The 11,666-nt window shown below is 33.7% G+C and overlaps 1 protein-coding gene across 3 annotated transcripts in view; it reads left to right on the top strand.

Moving 5' to 3' along the window:
- LOC136036404 (uncharacterized) overlaps nucleotides 1-11,666 on the top strand; it is a 180,504-nt gene that overhangs the window by 74,700 nt on the left and 94,138 nt on the right. The window lies entirely within an intron of this gene.

The raw sequence follows: 11,666 nt of genomic DNA, 5'->3' as shown, positions 1-11,666 counted from the left end.
ATATATATATATTTATATATATTTATATATATATATATATATATATATATATATATATATATATGTATATATATATATATATATATATATATATATATATATATATATATTATATATGTATATATATATATATATATTTATATGTATATTTATATGTATATATATATATATATATATATATATATATATATATATATATATATATATATATATATATATATATATATATATATATATATATATATGCAAATTCTTATATTATTATCCGAAACCATAGTATAACAAAATTAAACATAAACATCGAAAATAATCAGCCAATGAGCAAATCAAGATCGTTGTGGGTATTTGATAGTGGGTAAAAACATGTTTTAATTACTTTTCATTGCAATGACTATTACAAAATTAAAAATAGTGGTAAAACCAGAACGAAAAAATACTTGCAGAAACGGAGCTACCGATAAAAAATTAAGAAAACAATTAAAACAACATAAAACCTGAATAAAATAAAACAAAAGATACAGTGGACAGAAAAAGTCTTAGAGGCCCCAAGCTTAAAACTAAAGAGAAACCAGTAAAATATTTTTTTGTTTTATGATTTTTCTTATTGGATGGGGATGCCTATAGGATTTTTCAGGGGTAATGGACACTAAAAAATTGATATTCTATATGAAACATATAAAAAAAATTTGTTAAGATTCTAGATTTCAAGATGGGGGGGGGGAATATGGAGGATTTTCCTTGTTTGATTATATATCTATTCGTTACTTATTTGGTTCACTGCTTCTTAAATTCCCTTTTTTCTTTCTCGAATAATAGTTTTTAGACAGGAAACACAAAGTTTCTTCAAAAGAAAAAAAAAAAAATAATGTATATTTACAATGTGCCTTTAAATGTAAATTGCTTCTCTTGCAACCCACACAACTAAAATAAGTAAATATAGTTTTAAGAAAATATATAAAATTATACCATTGAAAAACTTAAATCTTTTATTTAGGGATGATTCTTCATGACGCGTTGTGGTTATTTTCTTGATATTAAGTAGATGGTACTACTTGTATTAAGCAATGAACACTTGTGCTGCACAAGTTAGAGTTTTCTCTTTATTAACCTTCATGAACTTCACGATTAACCTCCTCCAACCTCTTCCAGAGGGTATTCGACTTTGTCTAGCCCGGTTATACCCAACGAAGGGTGTCGATCCCATCTATGAGGGCAATATTTGGTGGGTCTTGGTGTATATATATATATATATACATATATATATATATATATATATATATATATATATATATATATATATATATATATATATATATATATATATATATGAAAAATTAAGATCAGTTTATTAAGAGAAAATAATGAAAAATTGCAAAGCTTTAGACCCCCACAAAGGCTCTTTAGCCTGTGATGGTGGGAGACTAAACATTACATTAATTAAAATAGAACAAAATCAAATAGAAAAAAAAGAAAAATAACAAAAACAAATTAACTACATATATGCTTACGTAGCAAAATCAATTAATAAAGGAATTGAAAAAGATGAATAGGCTATAGTAAAAAAAAGAGAAAGAGAATGAAAAAAAAAAACAAGAACAAAATAATGACGTATCTTCATATGTACTAAAATCAATTAATAAATGAATATAGTAATAAAAAAAGAAGAGAAAAACATACCAAACCAATCATAGCACGTGGAATGTATAAATTGAAAAAAGAGAGAGAAGGGAGCAGGCAGCTAAATTTTGGGTATTGGAATTGGTCAGTCGGGAGGACATTAAAAAATTTTTAAACATAAAATATCAGGATATTACAAAAATTTTCAAAGTTCTTTTGAAACTACCAAACGAGTGATATTCTTGAGCTGAAGCAGGTAGGCTATTCCAAACTATATGACAAGCAGTTAATGGATTAAAGTCAGATATCACCGATGAAGTAAGCAAAACATTAGTATTCCTTCAATTGCGAAAGTGATACATAGACCTATCAGTGACGATAGAAAGAGTAGTTTGTAGGGCTGTGGGAACATCACCATGAAGTTGATGAAAGTGAATTTATTCATTTATTTATTTGTTTTCTTTATTTCCCTAAAAAAATGAGGAGCAGGCTACAATATAAATACAAAGAAAAGATAAATGATAACGCTTACAATAAAAAAAATTTACATATTGATCAAACACCTAAAAAGAAAAAGAAAGATGCAAAAACACTTGCTAAATAATTTAACCTATAAATCATCAAGAGCCAGAACTGTTACAAAAAAAGCGGAAATAAATTGTGTACTAAAAGGATAATTTTTGCCGTGTCTTCAAACGTTTTATATTTTTTCTCTATACAAACTATGGGATCCTTCACTTTAAGCTTTAAAACAATCTCAGTGTTACTAACAGAAAGGGGGAAACCAAGTAAACATTTAAAATAAGAAACTTTAATGGGCGAAAGATCAGAAGGTCGGAAATTACGGAAAAGGATGGATGGGAACAATACCTTAGGCAGAGCAACAGCGCTATACATACGACCAAAGATGTCCTGACGGTAAATACCCCGAAAACGAATTAAAAGACTAATTGCCTTGCGTAGTTTCATCTGAACATGCTGAACCAGGGTTGGTTTAAAATGTCTTTTTGAAGCAGCATAAGGTATTCCCAAATAAGTGACTATTGTCGACGACTGGAAAATAACACCATTGCCGCGATCGAGTGTCGCCCTTACATTATACAATTAACAACAAAAAATTGACATTTTTTAAAACTGATAGAAAGGCTCAAATCTCCTAAACAATTAATTAAAATATTAAAATTAGAAACAAGACTAGACTTGGACCGGCTTAGAAGGATAATGTCATCAGAATTTGCAATGTAAGACAGACTTCGAGATAATGAAACAAAAGAGCCCTAGTAATTAGCCTCCAGGAACTACAGATGACAAGTCTTTCTTCCCGCTCTTAGGAATAGGCGTAACTATGCCAATATAGAATGACGGTGGTACTAAACCAGTAGTAAGTAAAAGGTTGAAAAATGCCAGTAGAGTAATAAGAAAAGAAGAAGGAGCAAGCTTGAGGTGATTAGAAGATACGCCATCCTGATCCTTGGCCCACTGCGCCTTTAACGTTTTGATAGCTTTGTGTAACATATCCTGAGATATCCTGTAATCAGTTGAACAATTCTTCAACCTTTCATCTAATTGCAACACAACACTGTTATAATCATGCGAAGTTCACAACTCAGAAAAATAACTTTCCCCCTCTTTTAGCGAAGGTGTAGGATTAATATCAGCCGTGTTAGTCTGCCTATTGCCTCGGAGAGCTTTCCAAAGGAGATTCTTTTCCTTGTCGTTATCAACGTTTGAAGAAGCTTTTTTCATGATCAGGTTATTATGACGGTGGAGGTCCGCTTGGAATTCGGCCTTTCTCTTTTTCATTAGCAAAAAAGCTGGATGCGAGTCTTTAGGTTTACCAAGCGCCCACCATTCCCAATACTCTTGTTTTGCTGCCTTATTAGAATTTACCAGAAAAGGATTAAGGCTCCAAAAAGGTTTCTGCACGTTGAAAAAGCTGCCGCAGCAACGTACTTTAAGCAATGGAGATATTCAAAATAAATACAATTAATAGTCAAAGATGGATTACTGTCCATCCCATCCAAACTATCAGGAATAAAAGCTTTATCAATTAAAGTATCAACTTTTTCTTGGTAAAGTGGTCTAAAATTTGGATTCCATCAACCCAATCAAAAAATTTAGGAAGTTTATTACCGAAATACAAACTGGGGAAGGACGAGAAGGCAAAGGGGGTAAAAAGAAAGGAAGCGGCATGTGGTCACTAACGGGAAAATCCTCGATTACAATATCTACAGGCAAAGGATCACTTGGGTTAGAAGAAAAAACATGATCAATATTAGTTGTATTATCACTCCAATGAATATAACTATAATCCTGGGACTTCGGTAAAACAGAAAAATTAGGAAGACAAGACGATAAAACTGTACCCCATTCATTCGCTATATTTGAATCACAGTTAAAATTACCTAAAATATAAGTACGGAAATTTGACTTTAAACTAGAGACAAAACGAACAAGATTAAAACAGCATTGAGTAAACGCATCAAAAGAAATATCATCATGGTAATCATTCGGAAAATAGCAATTACTTAGAACTATGCTTGAAAAACTACAAGCGAAATAATTTGTATCAGTTGCTAGAATAGTTCCATTAAGAGACTTGGGTAAAATATTAACTAAGCCACTGGAAGGACGGCAACCAGTCGGCGTAGCGGGAACAGCAAAAATGTCATGCTGAGTAGACAAACTAAAAAGCAGATTCAACGAATGATCAAGGAGGTGGTGTTCTTGAAGACATAACAATGATTATTTTTCATTCAAAAAACTATGAAGTAAAGGCAATTTCCCTAACACACCATTTGAATTAAAGGACGTAACACGAAGTAATACATTCATTTACAAAATTTCTTAAAAATCGGACACCTAAAGCTGTAAACTGGATGATCATTCGAGCCAAACCTGGCGCATTTAACTAGCGCTTGACATGGCGCTAGTCTTTAGTCAAAATATGATTACCGCTACATCGGGCACAATTGAAACATTTAGATTTACATTGATTTTGACCATGATTGAAACTTTGAAAGTCAATAAAACACCTAGGCTGAATACGTTCACGTTCCACTCGGAAAAGCTCATAACCGAATTTGATACCATGCGTGATGTAAAAAATGCAGGTATTCTTCTATTTGAAAAATAACTTTTATAGTTTGCGATTTTACTAGCCAGTCAAACTCGATTATACCCGGAAAGTCCGATTCGAAGGCAAAAAGTTGACATTCATACAGTACGGCAATAAGAGACGTAGGACTGAACTAAGCAATGGAACATAATTTTTAAAACTGATCTAGGAAAATATGTTTTAGTTTCCTCAAAATTCCAAGACTCCTTGAGACCTTCATATTAATTAGTCCAATGTGATGCAATTGAACGAAAGGTTCTCGTCAAGAAGAATACCGAGGAATTGGACATATCGATTCTTAGGTCTTCTGAGAGAACCCCCTGAAAGGTGTATGTCAGTAAACTGAGGGCACGCCAGAGAAATATGGGAAAAAATTAAAAAACTTGACTTAGCAACATTTAGGGCAAGACAATTAGCATCAACATCAGACATCAACGGCCCGCTCTATACGCTGAAGTTTGATTCTTTCTCTTAACTCTATTTTTAAAACAGTAAGAAACTTTAGCGTAAAGAGCTGGCCGTTGAGGAGGAAAAGCCCCTTTCATATACGGAGTAATTTCTGTTCGTTTTAAGTTTTAATGTTGCTCCTTACTTTCATTAAAATTTTTTTTTTTAGTTTCTGGACATTTTTGAATTAATGTATGTTTTGATCTTGGCTCTCCGCACATAAATAATTAAAATGAAATTTGCATTTTAATTAATTGCAATTAATCGGAAGATTTTGAGAAAAAGGAGCGAAGGAGGAGGCCTAGTTGCTCTCCAATTTTTGGATTACTTAAAAAAGCAGCTAGAACTTTAAATTTTTTACAAACGTTTTCATTGGTAAAAAATATACGTAACTTACGAATTACGAATAACGTAACGAACTTCTATATTCGTATGTTTTTATTGCGTGCATGAGGGGGTTCAACCCTCGTCGATACCTCGCTCTTTACCCTAAAGCTTAAATTTTGTCCCAATTCCTTAAGAATGACCTCTGAATCACAAAGCCAGTAGAATAGATAGTTAAAATTACTAAAAATACTTTAGCGTAAAGAGTGAGGTATAACGAGGATGTAAATCCCTCATATGTGTAATAATTTCTGTTCGTTTTAAGTTTTAATGCTGCTCAAAAACTTTTATATTTATTTTTTCATTGTTTTTTTTTTCAAATAATGCTCTGACGTTGAGAAATTAAATAAAAAACAAGTTTTTTTTTAAACTGAAAGTAAGGAGTGACATAAAACTTAAAACGAACAGAAATTACTTCGTGTATAAAAGGGACTGTTCCCTCCTCAGCGCCCCGCTCTTTACGCTAAAGTTTGACTCTTTCTCAACTCTACTTTTTAAAACAGTTAAAAACTTTAGCGTAAAGAGCAGGACGTTGATGAGGAAGCAGCCCCTTTCCTATACGAAGTGATTTATGTTCGTTTTAAGTTTTAATGTCGCTCCTTACTTTCAGTTAAAGAAACTTTTTTTTTAATTTAATTTCTGAACGTTTTTGAATGAATGCATGTTTTGATTTTGGCTCTCTGCAGAGGAATAATTAAAACGAAATTTGCATATATATTTTTTTTTAGCTAAATGGCTTTCTCATAGTTTTGATCGAATGATTTTTAGAAAAAAGGAGTGGGGGAGGAAGCCTAGTTGCCCTCCAATTTTTAGGTTACTTAAAAAGGCAACTAGAACTTTTAATTTTTTACGAATGTTTTCATTAATAAAAGATATACGTAACTTATAAATTAGCTTACGTAACGAACTTTTGTATCCTCATATTTGTGTTACATATATGAGGGGGTCACGCCTCGTCAGTACCTCGCTCTTTACACTGAAGCTTAAATTTTGTCGCAATTCATTAAGAATGACCCCTGAATCACAAAAGCCTTAGAATAAATAGCTGAAATTACTAAAAATACTTTAGCGTAAAGAGCGAAGTATTAGGAGGAGGTGAGCCCCTCATATGCGTAACAATTTTTGTTCGTTTTAAGTTTTAATACTGCTCCTTACTTCCAGTTGAAAAAGCTTTTTCATATTTATTTTTCATTGTTTTTTTTTTTTAAATAATGCTAGAAAATCCTGCGCTCCCTTCATGGAAATTTTCTTCCCCCATGACAAATTCCTAAATGGAAAGCTCCCCCGACATATCCCCCTCTTCTCAAACCCTCCCCCCAACCAGAAAATCCCGCTGAAAACGTCTGTAAACTACCCAATAACCAATACTATATGTAAGCACTGGTCAAAGTTTGTAACTTTTAGCCCCTCCCACGGGGACTGTGAAGGAGTAAATGGTCCCAAGAGCCATAGTTATAAGGTTTTTCGACTAAGCTGAATAAAATGGCTATCTCAGAATTTTGATCCGTTGACTTTGGGAAAATAATTAGCGTGGGAGGGGCCCTAGGTGCCCTCCAATTTTTTGGTACACTTAAAAAGGGCACTAGAACTTTTCATTTCTGTTAGAATGAGCCCTCTCGCAAGATTCTATGACCACTGGGTCGATACGATCACCCGTGGGAAAAAATCAAACAAACAAACAAATAAGCACGCATCCGTGATCTGCCTTCTGGCAAAAAATACCAAATTCCACATTTTTGTAGATAGGAGCTTGAAACTTCTACAATAAGGTTTTCTGATACGCTGAATCTGATGGTGTAATTTTCGTTAAGATTCTATGACTTTTAGGGGGTATTTCCCCCTATTTTCAAAAATAAGGCAAATTTTCTCATGCTCATAACTTTTGATGGGTAAGACTAAACTTGATGAAACTTATATATTCAAATCAGCATCAAAAGACGATTCTTTTGATGTAGCTATTAGTGTCAATATTCCATTTTTTAATGTTTTGGTTACTATTGAGCCGGGTCGCTCCTTACTATAGTTCGTTACCACGAACTGTTTGATGATCACTAGTAAATTATGAGGTCTCAAGTTATACACAGTGGTGGGTCCAGGGGAGTTCCCCCCCTGACATGGTGGTGGATTTGCGATTGAGACCCCTTGCTCTGGTTTGGGTTGGGACGAAAGATACTATTTTTTAATTGGTTTTTAATAGTTTCCAGTTCAAGTTTTAATTAGGTTTTAAGTTTTTCTGTAATTGGTTTCTAATAGTTTTTAGTTTAGGTTTTAGTTTTAACAGCTTAAGCTTTTAACAATTGCTTAATTATTAAGATTGTTTCTTTTTGCAAACAAGTAGGAAACAAGGTTTTAGTAACTTTGTGTGGTCTCTGTTAGATTTTACTAATGTCGCATACCACCAAAAAGTATTTAATTAAATTTAGGTTTATCAAGGGAATCTGTCCGTATTACCACAAAAGCCAACTGGGAGGCGAAAATCCTCATTTCATAATAACAAGGAGGGGAAATTGAAAATCCTAACTTTTTTAGGCTGTCAAAATGATGTTTCAGGATTTTGCTGTCACGACGGGACCGGAAAGCAAAATATTTACTTCTTTTTACTGTCAAAAATTTGTTTTCGAGTCTTGCTATGGCACTGGAGCCAAAAAATTGATATCATTACTTTTTTTTGGCTGTCTGTTTTTTTTTTTGGGGTTTGCTCTTTTTGCGAAGCAAGTAAAACAATAATGTTTTACAACATTGTTATTTTTGTTGTACATTGTTATTTACAATATGTTATTTCTATAATAAAAAGTAAATGAGAAGTGCAAAAATTATTAATTTAAGTTTTGGATTCTGGTGAAGAAATGGTGGCCACTTTACTGCTTGTTTTCATCTACTTAAAGCTCTGCATTATATGACATATCCCCTCCTCTGGTCATCCTAAACATTAAAATAAACGCCAAATTCTCTAGAACTTTAATAAAAGTTCGGATAAGTACATACTTAAAATTAAGTATATGAGTCGGAATAATCTTTCCAAGGTCGGAATAATCATTTAAGAAAAATAAATTTTTGAAAACTTGTTTATAAGAGAAGGCAAATAACTATGTGCTTATATTTTTTATCTAGCTGGTATAGATAGGTTTCGGAATTCTCATTGAATCAGTGGAATGGTATCAATTTTTTTTAAGCATTTACTAATAAAGTGTTGATAAAAAGTGGAAATTCAGACAACTTGAGTTCATTTCAACATGGAAACGGAATACAACTACAATATTACTTCAGAATTTCTCACCTTCTCACTACCAACCAGTTACAAAATATTATTATGTTTTGCATAGGGGTTGCATATATAGGTCCATAAAATTGTCTAAACTACTATATATACCGCTGAGGATTTTTATACTTATACCATCCAATCATATTTCCACGATCAGTTGTTTATACATCAACATTTTTGTAGGACAATTCTCTTACTTAATGCTAAATTTGAGTCAAATTTCACTTTTTGTGCTCAACGGACGTATCGAGATTTAAACGTATAAATTGAATATCTGAAAATCTCAAAATTAAAAAAAAATAATTTGAAATCTACCACAGCTTGAAACCCTGAGAATTTAAATCACCAATCTATAACTATCAAATGCACAAATAACAAACACATAATTATTTGTTTTTTAAGGAGTGTTTCGACTCACAAATTTAATTTGAATCAAATACCTACATGCTGACGATTTCTGACATTTCTGACAATTTTGGTCTTTATTCGAATATTTTAGTATGAATAGAAGAGGATATACTAACGAAGTGCTCTAAACTGACAGGATTCTAGACTGAGAGGACTAGCCAATATAAACATTCATCGAAATTTTAGGTCGAGATCAACCGTATAATAAATAGATTTGGCGGGAGTGGAAACAGAGAAATAGACTTTTTCTTATAAAAGTGTGAATTCTGTAATTTAAGCGAAATGTATCAAGCTTTGAAAATTGGAACTATACGCTACGTTGTAAGGAAAAGTAAAATTTTGATAAGTAAATTTTTGAGATTTCGTCAAACTGACACTGTTTATTTAAACACTATTTTTAAAAGGAAACAGTGATTAGATAATGCTTTATAACTTATGCTTAAAACCTTCGTTTTGTTTTTCTTGTTACATTCCTAAAAGAACTAGTATTTAATGTCTAATATATCTTTTACGAATATACAAGTTGTATCTTTATCCTCATTTCCTACTCTTCATTGCTATCATAGCTGCTAAGCGATGCCATAAAGTTAGGCGACAGGCTAAATGGTTTGTCCTATGCAAATTGTCACAAAGAGTGCATGACCCCAAAAGAAGTTCCAAGGCCAATTTTTATTTTTGACAATAAAAAAGTTAACTCACTCGCTATAGAGCCATTTTGTTCAACATACCCGAGAGGTCTAATTACTGTACCTTTGGGATAACATGACTCCTTTCCTCCACCCAGGCCCTGGGGAAAAGACTGTAAGTTATGAAATTTACCCATTGTTTACAAATAAATTTGTTATTGGGAAGTTAACCGACATATTTCTCAGAGGGAGGGGGCCTTTTCTTCTGGAAGGATTTAAATACAGTGAAAATTTTTGCGGGGAGGGAAGCTTCGGTGGGTGAGTTTTCCAGGGGAAATTCTACATTGGGAGAGTTCTGCCCAAATACTTTTACAAAATTCTTTTTATTTACCTTTGTCTTACTTACTTAGACTTAGGTCCTCCCACGCCTGAGGGCGCATAAGGCAGCAACAGTGGTTCGCCACGATAACCTGTCCTGAGCCTTCGACCAAAGCTCCTCCATTGAAGACCTCACCAGCTTCGCCTCCTTCTCTAACATCCTGCCAACGGTCATTTTGGGTCTCCCTGATTTGCGGAGGCCAGGGGGTATCCAACACCATATGTCATGAGGTAGCCTTCCATCACCCATTCGCACCATGTGCCCCCAATACATCCATCGTCGCTTTCTAATGGCATCAAGGATGGGGGTATGATTTGTCATGGTATAAATCTCATCATTTCTTATTCTCTCAGTCCATTGTATATTCAAAATATATCTTAGGCAGTTATTATCGAATGCCCATAGTCGTTTTCCTAGTTGCGCAGTGATACTCCAAGTTTCACAACCATATGTAAGGACGGAGAGGACATAAATTCTGAGTTTTAGCTTCTGGGAATATTTGCTATTTCTCCAAACATTTCTGAGACAATTGAAGGCAGAGCCAGCCAATGCTATTCGGCACAAAATTTCTCCTTCAGGATTGGCATCTTGCGTAAGAATGCTGCTTAGATATTTGAACTCTCTCACTACTTCAATTTCCTCATTGTTGACCAAAAGTCCCTCAGCTAAGTCAGGAATGACTGCATTTGACATTGATTTAGTCTTGTTAGTGTTTATGGAGAGTCCAACAGCATTTGCCACACGCTCAAGTTCATTTATATTATGTTGTATATCTTCTGATTCGTGAGCGAAGAGTGCAATATCGTCCGCAAAAACACCGTCATGAAGGGTTCTTAGTGGGTTTAATTGTAGACCCCCACTGAAGCTACATCCACGAAGCACAAAATCTACGACTATGGCAAATAACAGTGGCGATAGAATGCAGCCCTGCCTTACACCCGACTGAACGGTAAACCAGTCCGTTAGGCCACCCTCGGTTTGTACTGCACACATAATATCGAGGTATAGCGCTTTAATAATATTTACAATTTTAATCGGGATCCCGTAATGTATTAAAAATTTTCCACATGGTCTCGCGGTGTATCGAGTCGAAGGCCTTGAGAAAGTCAATAAATACTGTGAGTAGTTGAACCTGCCATTCGTTAGATTCTTCGAGCAGGATTCTCAGGCTAAATATTAGGTCACAACACGATCTGTTTTGGCGGAATCCATGTTGTTCATCTCTCAGAACTTTCTCCACTTTACTTTGAATTCTATTGAGAATAATTTGGCGCAAAACCTTGCTGCTAACTGATTGTAAAGCGATGCCTCTCCAATTATCACATTTAGTCTTTTGTCCTTTTTTGAAGAGTTTTAAAATTACTGCCTTTGACCACTCACTCGGGACTTTTTCATCATCCCAAACACGTGACAAAAGTTCAAACA

Source organism: Artemia franciscana, chromosome 15, assembly GCF_032884065.1.
Source record: "Artemia franciscana chromosome 15, ASM3288406v1, whole genome shotgun sequence".
NCBI classification, from domain to species: domain Eukaryota; kingdom Metazoa; phylum Arthropoda; class Branchiopoda; order Anostraca; family Artemiidae; genus Artemia; species Artemia franciscana.
The sequence above is the reverse complement of the archived record's forward strand: the minus strand, read 5'-3'. Positions and strand labels throughout refer to the sequence as shown.